This window comes from Tamandua tetradactyla, chromosome 22 (genome assembly GCF_023851605.1).
Source record: "Tamandua tetradactyla isolate mTamTet1 chromosome 22, mTamTet1.pri, whole genome shotgun sequence".
NCBI classification, from domain to species: domain Eukaryota; kingdom Metazoa; phylum Chordata; class Mammalia; order Pilosa; family Myrmecophagidae; genus Tamandua; species Tamandua tetradactyla.
Window position 1 is genome coordinate 42,419,019 of NC_135348.1, and position 13,684 is coordinate 42,432,702.

Here is a 13,684-nt window from a genome sequence, read left to right on the forward strand (position 1 = left end):
TATGCTGTGTCAGCCCTATAACCAACACCTAAAGTAATTCTACCTAAGCCAACCTCTACGTAAAAAATTGGCATCTGATGTCAGCATGGTCAACAAAACCACGAAGCCTCCACTAAAAGAGCAGTAAGTAATTCCTGTCTCTTTTACTTTCTAGGAGTAAAAATAAGAAAATTCAGTTCCTTGGACTGAGTAAATACCCATTAATTTTAGAAGTTTTGTTCAGGGAGTTAAAATAGACAGGTAAGGAAGAAAACATTTCATATTATGTGGACAGTGTGAGTGAAACCTCTTCTTAGGAGATTAAAAGGAATTTGATATTTTGGTTTACCGTATGCCAGAAAAGTAATTTTATATGAAGTTGTAGCTCTCAATGCCTCTGCTTGAGTGCACTATTTTGATTTCAACAGGAGAGAAAAGAAGAGAGCATATGGGAAGGGAATAGCAGAATATGAGGTAGAGTTCCGAAGCAAGTTTCTGGCTGAGGCCAGGGTTGCGCATGCACAAGGAGAGACTACAAAAGACTTGTCTACACTTGCTGTTGGCTTGGGAACAAAGCTGACATACTGAAGGTAGAGTTGCACTGGGAGCCTCTGGAGTTCCACAGAGGGATCTCTCTATACCACATTCATCTAGTTTGGACTCCAGAAACGTCATTCATTTGAAATAATGATTTTGCCCTAGAGTAAAGCCCGTTCTACTTTTGCCTTTATAAAACTTAAAACCAAGCCTCAATGAAATCCAGGAGAATCAGAGTAATGGTGATTGGCCCCAACCAAATTAAAGGGGCTCATTAAGGAGAGACTTGACGCAGGGGCACCCTAGCCAAGTGTAAACTGATTTTACAAAAGCTTCAAAGTGATACGTCAATAACTGTACTACCTACTAGTCTATGAAGCATCAATCAGAGGAATGTTGCAGAATCAAGGGCATATGTAACAGAAGAGTCACCCCCAGAGAACCTCTTTCATTGCCCCTCTCTCTAAGACAGCTCCTTACCTAAACTCTCTCCCATCCCCCATATGAGGGACATGACTCCCAGGGGTATAAGTCTCCCTGCCCATATGGGATGAGCGTGGCCCTGGCATCATAGGAGTGAGAGAGTCATCTTAACCAAAAGAGGGAAAAGAAATGAAACAAAATAAAGTTTCAGGGGCTAAAGAGATTTCAAACAGAAATCTTTCAAACAGAAAAGCTCATTCTGGAGGTCATTCTTATGCATTAATTAGATGTCCCTTTCCAGTTTTTGGTGTATTGGAGCAGCTATATGGAAATGCCTGAAACTGCTGAGCTGTAATCCAGTTGCCTTGATTCTTGCAACTGATTGTAAAACCACAGAGCTTTTACAGTGTGACCCTGTGATTGTGAAAACCTTGTGACCAACACTCCCTTTATCCAGTGTATGGACAGAGGAGTAAGAAAATAATGACACTAAATAAATAAATAATAGGGGAGAATGGGAGTTTAGGATGTTTTGGGTATTCTTTTTTACTTTTACTTTGATATTTATTCTTACTTTTATTGCTTATGAAGTAATGACAATTTTCAGAAATTGTGATGATGAATGTACAACTATATGATACTGTGAACCACTGATTTTATACTTCAGATGATTATACGGCATGTGAATATATCTTAATAAAATTGCACTAAAAGTTACTAGACATTTTTTAAAGGAAAATATGAAAAAAGTAACCAATAGAAATTAATTCCAATATGACTCAGATACTGGATTTAGCAGACCAAGAATTATGAAAACTATTACAAATATATTCATGGAAATACAGGGAAATATGCTCTTAATTAAAAAATAAGGAATCTTTGTAGAGAAATGAAAACTGGGGGATTAAAAAAAAAAAGAAAACAAAGAAAGAAGAACCACATGGAAGTTCTAGAGCTGAAAAATAAAATACCCAAAATGAAAAATTATCTGGCCGGTTTGTGACAGGACAACAAGAGGTCAATTAACTTAAATATAGACCAACAGATATTATACAATATGAAGAAAAGAGAAGAAAATTACCAGGGTTTAGAGACATGAGGGACAAGAGAAAGCCATGCAAAATATGTATAATGGGATTTCCAGAATGAGAAGACAGGGAGAACATGAGAACAGAGCAGAAACATATTTAAAGATTTTTCCCAAATATTGACTTAAAGATCCAGGAACCCTGTATTAAACAAACAAAAAAAAAAAACAACAACTGATAAACAAACCAAAACAACTAGAATGAAAATCAAATTAAAGAGAAAACCAAGAAATTAATCCAAGAAAAGAAGGGCAAATTACAAAAAGGGAACCAATAATGCAGATGATTAGTACTTTCTCGTCTGAAACCACTAAGCGCAGAACAGAAGAAAGACTTCTTTAAAGTTTTGCAAAACAAGTTAATCCAGAATTCTGTTGCCAGTAAAAATATTCCTCAGTTATTATGCTCTTTTAAAAAGAATGAAATAAAGACATTTTCAGATAAAGAAAAACTGAGAGAATTCATGGCAAACAGATTCATGTTGCAAAAAATACTAAAAAAAAATGTTCTTTGCGCTGATAGCAAATGATACCAGATGGAAACTGGTTTTCCTCTACTAATTTCCTTAAAAATGAACCTACTTTTTAAGCAAACAAACAAAAAATGATGTTGGGAGTGGAAGGTTAATTGAGTGGTAAATTCTTACCTGCCATGTGAGAGACCATGGTATGATTCCCAGTCCATGCACTTCCCAAAAAACAAACAAACAAAACAAACAAGAATTAAACAATGATACTACAATAATGGGATATTCACATGGAAAACTAATGAAATGTGACCCTGTCATACAGTATACAAAAAAAAATGATATTGCTATATGGATTTTATATCATACACTAAAAATTAGAATTCTGACTATAGTAGCAGTAAAAATGAGGGGTTTTAATGGAAGTTTACTGTTGTAAGGTTGTTACACTTTTGAAGTGTGAAGTGGCAAATGTAAAGTGGGCAGTTTTAAGTGTGAAGTGGTACAATAGTGACTTTACATGCTCAAGGAAGGGAACTTCCTTAGTCTGAATATTACAGCATTTATTTTATTTGCTTTATAGGCTTACTTCTTTGTTATTTTATGAATACACAATTTAAAACTCAAAGAGAACATGCTTAGATTATTGATTTCTAGCCAAGGTGAGTTTTTTTTATAAAGTTTTACCTAGACCAATAAAGCAATTAAGTCATTTTTAAATCTACATGACCCATCCTTAAAAAAACAACTCCCAATTTACTCTAAGCATCCTTTAGAAAAAGTTCCATTTGCTAGTAAACAGAAGACAAAATTGTAAATATTTCTTTTGAGAAAATGAAACCAAGATTCAACTCTAGCTGAGGACAACATGCCAGCTGGAAGAGAAGCTGAAATCCTGCCTGGCCTACTTATTGATGGTTTTCTAAATGACCTAGAGAGACAGGAACAGCCTTTTGATGGGGCTACTTTGATTTAAAAAAGGTCTGTAAGCTGGCAGTGTATCATTTTAAATTTCAAGGCTTAAATGGAAGCTGGGTTTCTTTTCTTTTCAAAAACCCTCCTTAAAATGAAAATATAACATTCCAAAACATATGGGACGCAGCAAATGCAGTGCTGAGATTTATAGCACTAAATGCTTACACTAAAAAAAGAAAAAAGACTTCAAATCAGAGAACTAACCTCAAAGCTGGAAGAACTAGAATAAGAAAGGTAAGGTAAACCCAAAACAAGAATAAGGAAGAGAATAACAAGGATTACAGGGGAGATAAAGGAAATAGAGAACTTAAACAGATAAAAAAAAGCAACAAAAAACAAACACTAGACAGAATAAACAAAACCAAATTTGGTCCTTTGAGAAGATCAATACAGTTGGCTGAACTTTATCTAGACTGATGAAATTTAAAAATGGGAGGACAAAATAACTGAAATAAGATATGCAAAGAGTGACCTTATTACTCACCCCACTGAAATTCAAGGGATTGTTAAGAAGACACTATGAAAAATCGTATGTCAATAAACTATATAAACTAGATGAATTGGACAAATTTTTAGAAACACGCGAACTACTTACATTGACTTAGGAACAAATAAAATATCTCAATATACCAATTACTAGTAAAGAAATTGAATCAGTAGTTGAAAACCTCCCTAAAAAAGAAAAGCCCAGATCAGATGAATTTACAGGGGAATTTTACCAAACTTCCAAAAAGGATGCATATTAATTCTGCTAAAACTCCTTCAAAACATTGAAAAGAAGCAAACACTCCAAAATTCATTGTTGGAAGCCAACTTCACCTTTATACAAAAATCTAGATAAAAAATACCGCAAGAAAAGAAAATTACAGACCAATATCTCATATGAATACAGATGCAAAAATATTCAATTAAATACCAGCAAACTGAATCCTAAAGTACGTTAAAAAATTATACACCAAGATCAAGTGGGTTTATCCCAGGTATGCAATGGTGGTTTAATATAAGAAAATCAATTAATGTAATGCCACTTTAAAAAATGACAGGGAAAATTCACATATTCATCTCAATGAATGCAGAAAAGGCTTTTGAAAAAATCCTGTTGCGCTTATAAAAATTTTAGAAAAGTCAGAATAAAAAGACACTTTCTCAACATTACAAAACACATATATGAAAAGCTAACATCCTACTTTATGGTAAAAGACCAAAAGTGTTGTATATAAGATAAAGAACAGGAAAAGGATGCCTGCTGCCACCACTGATATTCAACATTGTACTGGAAGTTCTAGCCAGAGCCACTAGGCAAGGAAAAGTAATAAACTCATCCATATTGGAAGGATAGAAATAAAGCTTTCTCTCTTTGCAGATGACATTATCCTTTACACAGAAAGTCCTGAAAAATCTACAACAAAGCTGCTAGAACTAACAAATGAATTCAATAAAGTAGTGTGATGCAAGATTCACACTCACAAATCAGTAGTGCTTCCACAAACTAGAAACAGTAATTGGAAGAAGAAAACAGGAGAAAATTCCCCTCACAAACTAAAAGAATCAAATATCTAGGGAAAAAATGAACCAAAGATCTGAAAGTCTTATACACAGAAAATGACAAAACAACAATTCTAAAAAAAAAAAAATCAAAGACCTAAATAAATGGAAGGACTTTAGCGTTCAAGACTTGGAAGACTAAGCATGCTAAGATGTCAGTCCCACCCAAAGTGATTCACAGGGTCAACACAATCCCAGACAAAATCCCAAAGGCCTTCTTTGCAGAAATGGCAAATCAAATAAAAAGCTTACATGGAAGGGTAAGGCATCATGAATAGACAAAACCACCTTGAAAAGAAGAACAAAGTTGGAAGACACACATTTCCTGGTCTTAGAACTTATTACAAAGATAATATGATGAAAATAGCTGATACTGGCACAAGGATAGACATACAGACCGAAGGAATCGAACAGAGTTCAGAAATCACATTTACGGCTGACTGATTTTGATAAGTGCACAAAGACTGCTCAACTGGGAAAGAATAGTCTCTTCTACAAATGATGCTGGGAAAATTGGATCTCTATTTGCAAAAGAATGAAGGTGAATCCTTAAATTCACACTGTATACAATAACCAACTCAAATGGGTCAAGGGTCTAAATACAAGAGCCAGAATTATCAAACACATATGAGAAAACATAGGGACATGTCTTCAGGATCTTGTGTTAGGCAATGGTTTCTTAGATTTTATCCTGAAAGCATGAACAAAAAATAAACAAATAAATAGATAATTGGGATCATATAAAAATGAAAAATTTTTGCACATCAAAGGTCTTTGTCATCAGACTAAAATGCCAACCTGCCCAATGGGAGCAACTATTTGTATACCACATGTCCAAGAAGGGATTAATAAATAAAACAAATAAAGATATCCTCCAATTCAACCACAAAAATGACAAACAACTCAATTAAAAAATCAGCAAAAGACTTGAATAGACATCTCTCCAAAGAATATCTATAAATGGCCAAAAACACATAAAAAGATATCTAACATTATTAGCCATAGACAGATACAAATAAAAACTACAAAGAGATATCATTTCATACCACTAGGATGGATATTATTAAAAAAAAAAAGAAAATCATAGGTGTGGGAGAAGATGTAGAGAAATAGAAACATTCATTCATTGCTGGTGGGGACGTTCAATGGAATCCCTGCTTTGGAAAACAGTTTGGCAGTTCCTCAGAAAGTTAAGTATAGAATTAGTATATGACCAAGCAAACCCACTTCTAAGCATAGAGCCAAAAGATTGGAAAGCAGGAACCCGAAGAGATATATGCACACCAATGTTCATATCAGCTTATTGACAATTGCCAAAAGACAAAAGCAACCCAAGTGCCTGTCAACACATGAATGCATCATAATTTGGTACATTCACTCAATGGAGTATTATTCAGCTATATAAAAGGAATGAAGTTTTGCTACATGAGAAAATATAGATGAACTTTGAAGACATCATGTAGAGTGAAATAAACCAGACACAAAAGACAGATCATATATGATCTCACTGATAGGAAATAATTAAAATAAGCAAATTCACAGTGTCAGAATCTAGAATATACATAGGAGGAGTTGGATAAGGGTAGGGAATAGGGAGTTAAGGCTCTGTGCTTGTTTGAAATGATGTATGTACCCTGGAAATCCATGCTTTAATCCTAATACCATTTGTAAAGCAGCCATTTCTTCAAATCCCTATTCAATACTGTATATTTGAAATTGTAATCAGATCATCTCCTCGGAGATGTGATTTAATCAAGAGTGGTTGTTAAGTTGAATTAGGTGATGACATGTCTCCACCCATTTGGGTGGGTCTTGATAAGTTTCTAGAGTCCTATAGAAGAGGTAACATTTTGGAGAATGAAGGAGATTCAGAGAGAGCAGAGAATGCTGCAGCACCACAAAGCAGAGAGTCTGCCAGCCAGCACTTTGGAGATGAAGAAGGAAAATGCCTCCTGGGGAGCTTTGTGAAACCAGAAACCAGGAGAGAAAGCTAGCAGATGATGCTGTGTTCGCCATGTGCCCTTCCAGATGAGAGAGAAGCCCTGACTGTGTTCACCACGTGCCTTCTCACTTGAGAAAGAAACCCTGAACTTCATCAACCTTCTTGAACCAAGGTATCTTTCCATGGATGCCTTTGATTGGACATTTCTGTAGACTTGTTTTAATTGGGACATTTTCTCAGCCTTAGAACTGTAAACTAGCAACTTATTAAATTCCCCTTTTCAAAAGCCATTCTGTTTCTGGTATATTGCATTCCGGCAACTAGCAAGCTAGAACAGGCCTAAGATAGAGTATCTATTTAGAATGATGGAAAAGTCATGGTAGTATATGGTGGTGATAGTAGAACATTGCGAACACAATTTATACCACTGAGTTACATATTTGAGTGTAGGTTAAAAGGGAAAACATTATATTATATATGTTATCAGAATTAAAAAAAATTCCTAGGAATTACACAACACAAATGGTGAACCCTAAATCAAACCATGGACTATAGCTAGTATCACAATTATAAAAAGGTTCTTTAATCAATTTTAACAAATGTTCCACGCCAATGTAGGGTGTTACTAATAGGATGGTGTATGGGGACCCTTATTTTACACGTGCTATATCTGTATACCCACTTCTCTAATTAATAATAATAATAATTAAATCCCCCTGTTCTGTATATGTGGTCGATCTGTGTAGCTGGCATTCAGAGATAAAAATCTCTGTGCAGTAATCACGAGCGCACTGGTTTTTATGGCAGGAATCAGGCTGGTTTCTGCCAGGTCTTTGAACTACAAAAATAAATAGAGAATAGAGTGCATTGTATTGGCCAAGCCCGCGGCCCAGTCATCTGTCTTGGAGCCTGCTCTGGTGAGAGTGTTTAACTTGGATTCCTTCCATCACATGTGGTAGCTGCAAGAGTGAAAAGGGAAAGGAAAAGAACAATGTTAGGTGGTATAGTTAATAGTGCATTGGCTTAAAAATTCTCAGGAAACTATTCCTTTTATTTTTCTCTTAGCAGTCAGAGATGACCCATTTTGTTGGGATTCTGAATAAATAAAAGTAGACTTTAGGCCACGTGATTCTTTCCCAATCTACCTTTTCTGTTGTTTCAAAAAGGATTTTGTTGAACAGCAAGTACAAAGATTCCCCCCAAAACACTGTCTAGGAGAGAAGCTAGCTGCGGCAACTCACAGGACAGCGTTTTTTGTATTCGATTTCACCAGCAGCCCTGACATCTCTGAATTGACGGGTCTCTTTCCCTATAACCTGAGAGTTTGGAATTTGTGGTAACTGGCTGTTTGTTTTTTTTGGCTAAATTAGACTTCTCTTTCTTTTCAAGGCCAATGTAATACAAACTAAAACAATTTAGGATCCCTCTGCCTTTTTCTTCTCCTTAGTTTTCTTCAATAAGGAAGGAAAGCCCTTACTTCACTGCAACATAACCATAATAACGACTTGATTAAAAAAAGAAATCCTGTGGCTGGAGAAGGCATGTACCCTTTCTAAAGACAGTGAAGCACTCAGCTGTTCTATATTAGAAGAAATGTTGCTTGTTTTCACAGCTGAATTATCTTGCTTTTTACATTTTAGTAGGAGTACTTAGAAAATCAAATATGAGATTTTTAAGGAATTTAAAGGAAAAAGAACTAATAGCTTTTCACAGTTGTTTTTAGTTCCTAGCATATATTTTTTTTCTAGATCCCACAGCACATATTTTGTAGTCTTCCTGAAAGAGTATAAAATAAATATGTTAAAGTTCCTTGTAGAAATGCATTCATTCTAGGTTGCTAAAATAAGTTGTGAGATTTGCCCAGATATATGGTAAGATAAATTTATGAGCAAAATTGTATTTTGAAAACACAAGCTTTTAAGGGGCCATGTATCAGAAGTAAGTGATTTTTAATGTTAAAGTGTTTGTTTTTTGTTTATTTTATTCTCTAGGTCAATAATTGTTTGAAAGTTGATGAGATGGAGTGTTCATAGTAGACATTTTTTTAGTTTGATAGTTAACTTTAATTATATTTGACACAGTTCATAGAGTAACTTTACAATAAGCATCATGAATCAGTTTTTAACATATTCTTTGAAAGAAAACAAAATATTGCCAAAATACATTACACATGTTTTAAAGTAATTCCAATGTAATGCCAGATTGAATATTGTCTAATAAAAAACATTCATTAATTCACTCAGTCAAGGAATAACACTTACTGTGGCCTGGAACCCTTGCAAATATATCCTGCAGCCCAGGATATATAGCTGCAGACAAAACAAATTCACAGCCTCCTTAAACGTATATGCTAGTTTAGATATAGTGTAAGTGTAATCCTGATTATACTAAACAATTCAAAGTTATTTCATTAATATTGTGATTACCTTTTCCATAAGTGGATTTTCGAGAAGTATGAAAATGTGCTTTGGATCTTACTATGTGGTGAAATCACAACTTTCAGTGAATAAAAAATACCAGTCATAAACTAAACCATAAATCTGAATTTATTTGTGAAAATCAAGTCTTCCTTAAAATATATTGAAATCACTTCAGATTATACATTTTTCCTGATTTCCATCATTTTTATATTAGGATTTTGTTCAGAAACTCAATACCTCAAAATAACAGTAATTTAAAAAATGCTTGAGGTACATACCTGGTAGTATGAGCTTTATTCAAAATAGCACTATTCAAAGCCTAATTCACCACAGGAACAATGCAATATAGCAATATATGGAGGCTGCATTTATGGAAAATGTAAATGACTTGTTATACTATTAAAGAATGAGATAAGTGGAAATAAAACAAGGGTAAATAAATTGGTCATGACAGCCATTTAATAGTTTATGAGGTTGATTTAGTTTAAAACGAGCTCAATACATAGGAATTTTTATTCTCTGCTGAAAATCAGCCTCATTAGAACTGCAGATTTAGTTAGCTTTTAAAGTACAATAAGCGAAGACTGCATAGCACAAATACTGCAGTACAATATAGTATTAAGAAGTTATCCTCTTTGCACATTTCTCATTAGGACTGTGCTTCAACATTAAGTGATAAGAAGAAAACAAAAGAAAAAGAAAAATGTATACATAGCCATGGTTCTTATTGTGTAGGTTCTGTTTCTCTCAAATTTTAATTTAGCATATATTTTTTGCAAAGCTTAAGGGATAAAGTAGACTGTATAGGTTGTCATACTGCATAATTTAGTAATGTATTCATGATGAATTTTAATTGTCATCATGGAGCATGGAGTGCCATTTATTCGTAAATTCAGGATTTCCTTCTCATTTATACTCCAAATTTGGAAGTCATTTTCCCATTTCTTCCAACTGGGTTTGCAGACCTTCATTTCCCTTATTGCCACTTAAGCAGTGATGGATACGAGAGAAAGGAAATTGGAGTCATAACAGCAATGGTCAAATGCCTCTGTAACTCTGTCTTACAAAAACAAGGAAATTATTAGATGCTCCTGAGGCGAAACCCTAAAGCAAAGAAATTTCCAAAAGCCTTGCTTTTGAGGGGCTTAACAGACTAATTAAATTGTCCAGGGACATTCTAGGTCAACTGCCTCAGAAATTCTATATTTTCCCTTCTTCAAATACTTAAACTTCCACTGCTAGATTTAAAGTTTCCACACATACGGTGAAAATGTGGAGGCCCTTGGAATTTTCTGGACCTCAAACTGGCACTTAAAAAACCTTTGAATTGAACCCATTCTTAATAGCAGAAAATTCGACAGTTTTCTCCAAACAAATAAAGCAAAATTTTCCACTCAGAAATTATTTTCTTTTTAAATTTTCTCTGTTTTAGGAGTTGAGCAGCTAGCTAATGGACTTACTAAAAAACTAAAATAAAATAGGTTTAACTATTTTAATAATCGACCAAATATATTCTGCAAATGAGTGATTTGGAAGATAGAAAGAAATTATTTGGGGCTTTTGAAAGCATAGTCTCTAAATTCTAAATCATAAAATTTTGGAGAAAATTTTCCAAAACTTGGAAACAGGTAAAAGCGATCACTGGATGTTCTTTCAGTAAAGTTCTTGCACCTTTGATTGATTTTCTACTGACTGGGCTTCTTTACAACTCTGTAGGGGCAGATGTCAGTGTGAATACTTTCTCCTAATGAATATGTGAATGATTTCTGTCTGGCAGGGAAGATAACCTCAAAGCTTATGATTTATTACCCAGTTAGCCATTGAAACCCTCTTGTACAAATAATGTTGGATTTTAGTTTTGTATTTAAGCTAGCAGTCTTATCCTAACGTCTTTTGTTAAATTCTTATAAATACTTTGCTTCTCAAATATTATTTGGACAAATTTAAACATCTTATCGATCCACTTATTAATTAGTGAAGTAAGTAAAAATCTTTGGCAAGTATTCATTTTATATTGCCAGAAAGTCATGAACTTATCTTTTTGGAAAATTATACCTTAACTTTGATAAGGGGATGAAAAAAGCAATTGAGATGTTGTTACAAATTTCAGAGTTAAGTGGAGAAAATAATACTTTATATATGTTATGCAGGTAATGAAATTTCGTAAATTTTATGATAATAAAAATTGGTTTCATAGTATAAATTGAAGACTATAATATAATAAAATAGTTATTAAATATGGATCGCCCAACATTTTTGCAGGCGATCTTAATATATATAACCAGTGCATTGTAGAAACAATGGAGTGTCACATGAGACCACTGTATTTTTCTTCAGTTTTAGTTTTCTCATGTTTTCCACAGTGGTTGTCTTAGAAAATGTTTGACAAATGTTGAATTTTAGGTTCTTACTGTGTGTGTGGCATGCCTTACAGTCTTATTAAAGTAAAATCAAGTCATTCAATTGCTTCCATTTATGAGACTACACTGGAGCTCAAGTTGACCAAAAATCTTTTCCACATTCAGTGAATTGAAATAAAATTTTAATTTGATTTGTCTAAGTACACCTCAATTATAATTATTATTTCTGTCTTGTGTCAAAAAATAGAAAAGGAAAGCAGAGGAATGGTAGATTACACCAGGAACTTCGCTTTGGTACTAACAAGCTGTATGAAAATAGATAGTTTACTTCTCTATTGCCTTGGTTTTTTAATGTGCGGCATGGGAGAAAAAGATTTCTAAAGTTTCTTCACTGCCTGAGAGTTTATTACCATATGCCGACACCTCCAGCAATTTGATCGTATCTAGTGACAATGGTGCTGTGGTCCCCAACTCAACAACAGTACAGAGACATTTTAGAGGAGTTTGGGTGCCACGTTAAGCAGGGCAAGTAAAGAATTGGCTCTGTGTGTGTGGTTGTGTGATTGCATGTGCATAATTACGAGGATTCCATAAAGTAAGAACATTTTTCTTGAAGGTGTATGTGTAGGTTTGAAACTGCTGTGTACCCCAGAAGAGTGTTCCTCAATTTATTGCTGGTGGGATCTTTTTGATTAGGTGGTTTCCATGGAGATGAGTCTCCACCCACTCTAGGTGGGTCATTTACTGAAGTCCACAGAGGAAACCATTTTGGAAAAAGTTGCAGAGCTGACACAGAGCAAGATGTTTGGAGATGCAGAAAGAAAACGCCTCTGGCAAAGTCATTTTGAAATCAGAAGCCAGGAGAGAAAACTAGCAGATGCCACCATGTGCCTTCACAGCTGATGGAGGAATCTGAATGTCATCGGGCCTTTCTTGAGTTAAAGTATCTTTCTCTGGATATTTCTTGGGACATTTCTGGATATTTGACTATGCGGACATTTGGATATTTGGATATTTCTCTGGATGTTTTTTGGACTTGGAACTGTCAACTTGTAGCTTAATAAATCCCCTTTATAAAACCAACCCATTTCTGGTTGCAAAGTTAAACAGGGCACTTCACACGTTTGTCTCAGAATCGATGCGAGTGTCTCTGGAGCTCAGGCTCCAACAGAGTCTCGGGCCTGCGGACTTGGACTACACGACCTGTGTTCTTAGACACAGCACGAGGGCACTGAGCACCAAGGAGGCCTCAGCTTTGGTGTGTTTGGTTTTGCTTTATGGCTGTGTGTGTATGTGTGTGTATGTTTGCATGTTGTATGTCAACATTACCCCCCGGTGGTTTTGCGAAGCTCTTGTGCTCATGAAGAAAAACTTTTGTGACATGAAGGAAAAATTGCCACCCTTGCATGAAACCTGAGCTGCAGGCGACCAAAATCACAGCCGGCTCTGAGTCAGAAATAAGCCTATCAAAAACATTTCAGACGGAACTGATACACATATCAGCTTTTGGTTCCTGGCATACAAGAATGTGTAGGTAGAAAGTACTAAAAACGAAATATTCAACGGAGAGTTTAGGAGTCAAAATTATGGTATTAGAAGAATTGTTATCTTGCAATTTTTTCTTATCTTGTGACACTATTAAAATAACAAATATGTGGTATATTATTTTCCTTTTTTCCCCCCTTTTTAGCTTATTTTATAGCTACAGAAGCTCTCTGAAATTTTTCAGATGGATTTTTAATATTATTTAGCATTGCATTTTAAAATTTAATTCCAAATTTAATTCTAATAGTTGTAAGAAATGCCGATTTCACTCTTGCTTTTCATGGCTTTGCTTCTGTGCTAAACACTACCCTCTCCTCCCTCTTCTGGAGCTGTGAGATAGAACAGATCTGCCTAAAGGGGCCCCACATCTCTGTACAGTGCCTACGAGCATTGTTGCTGCAATT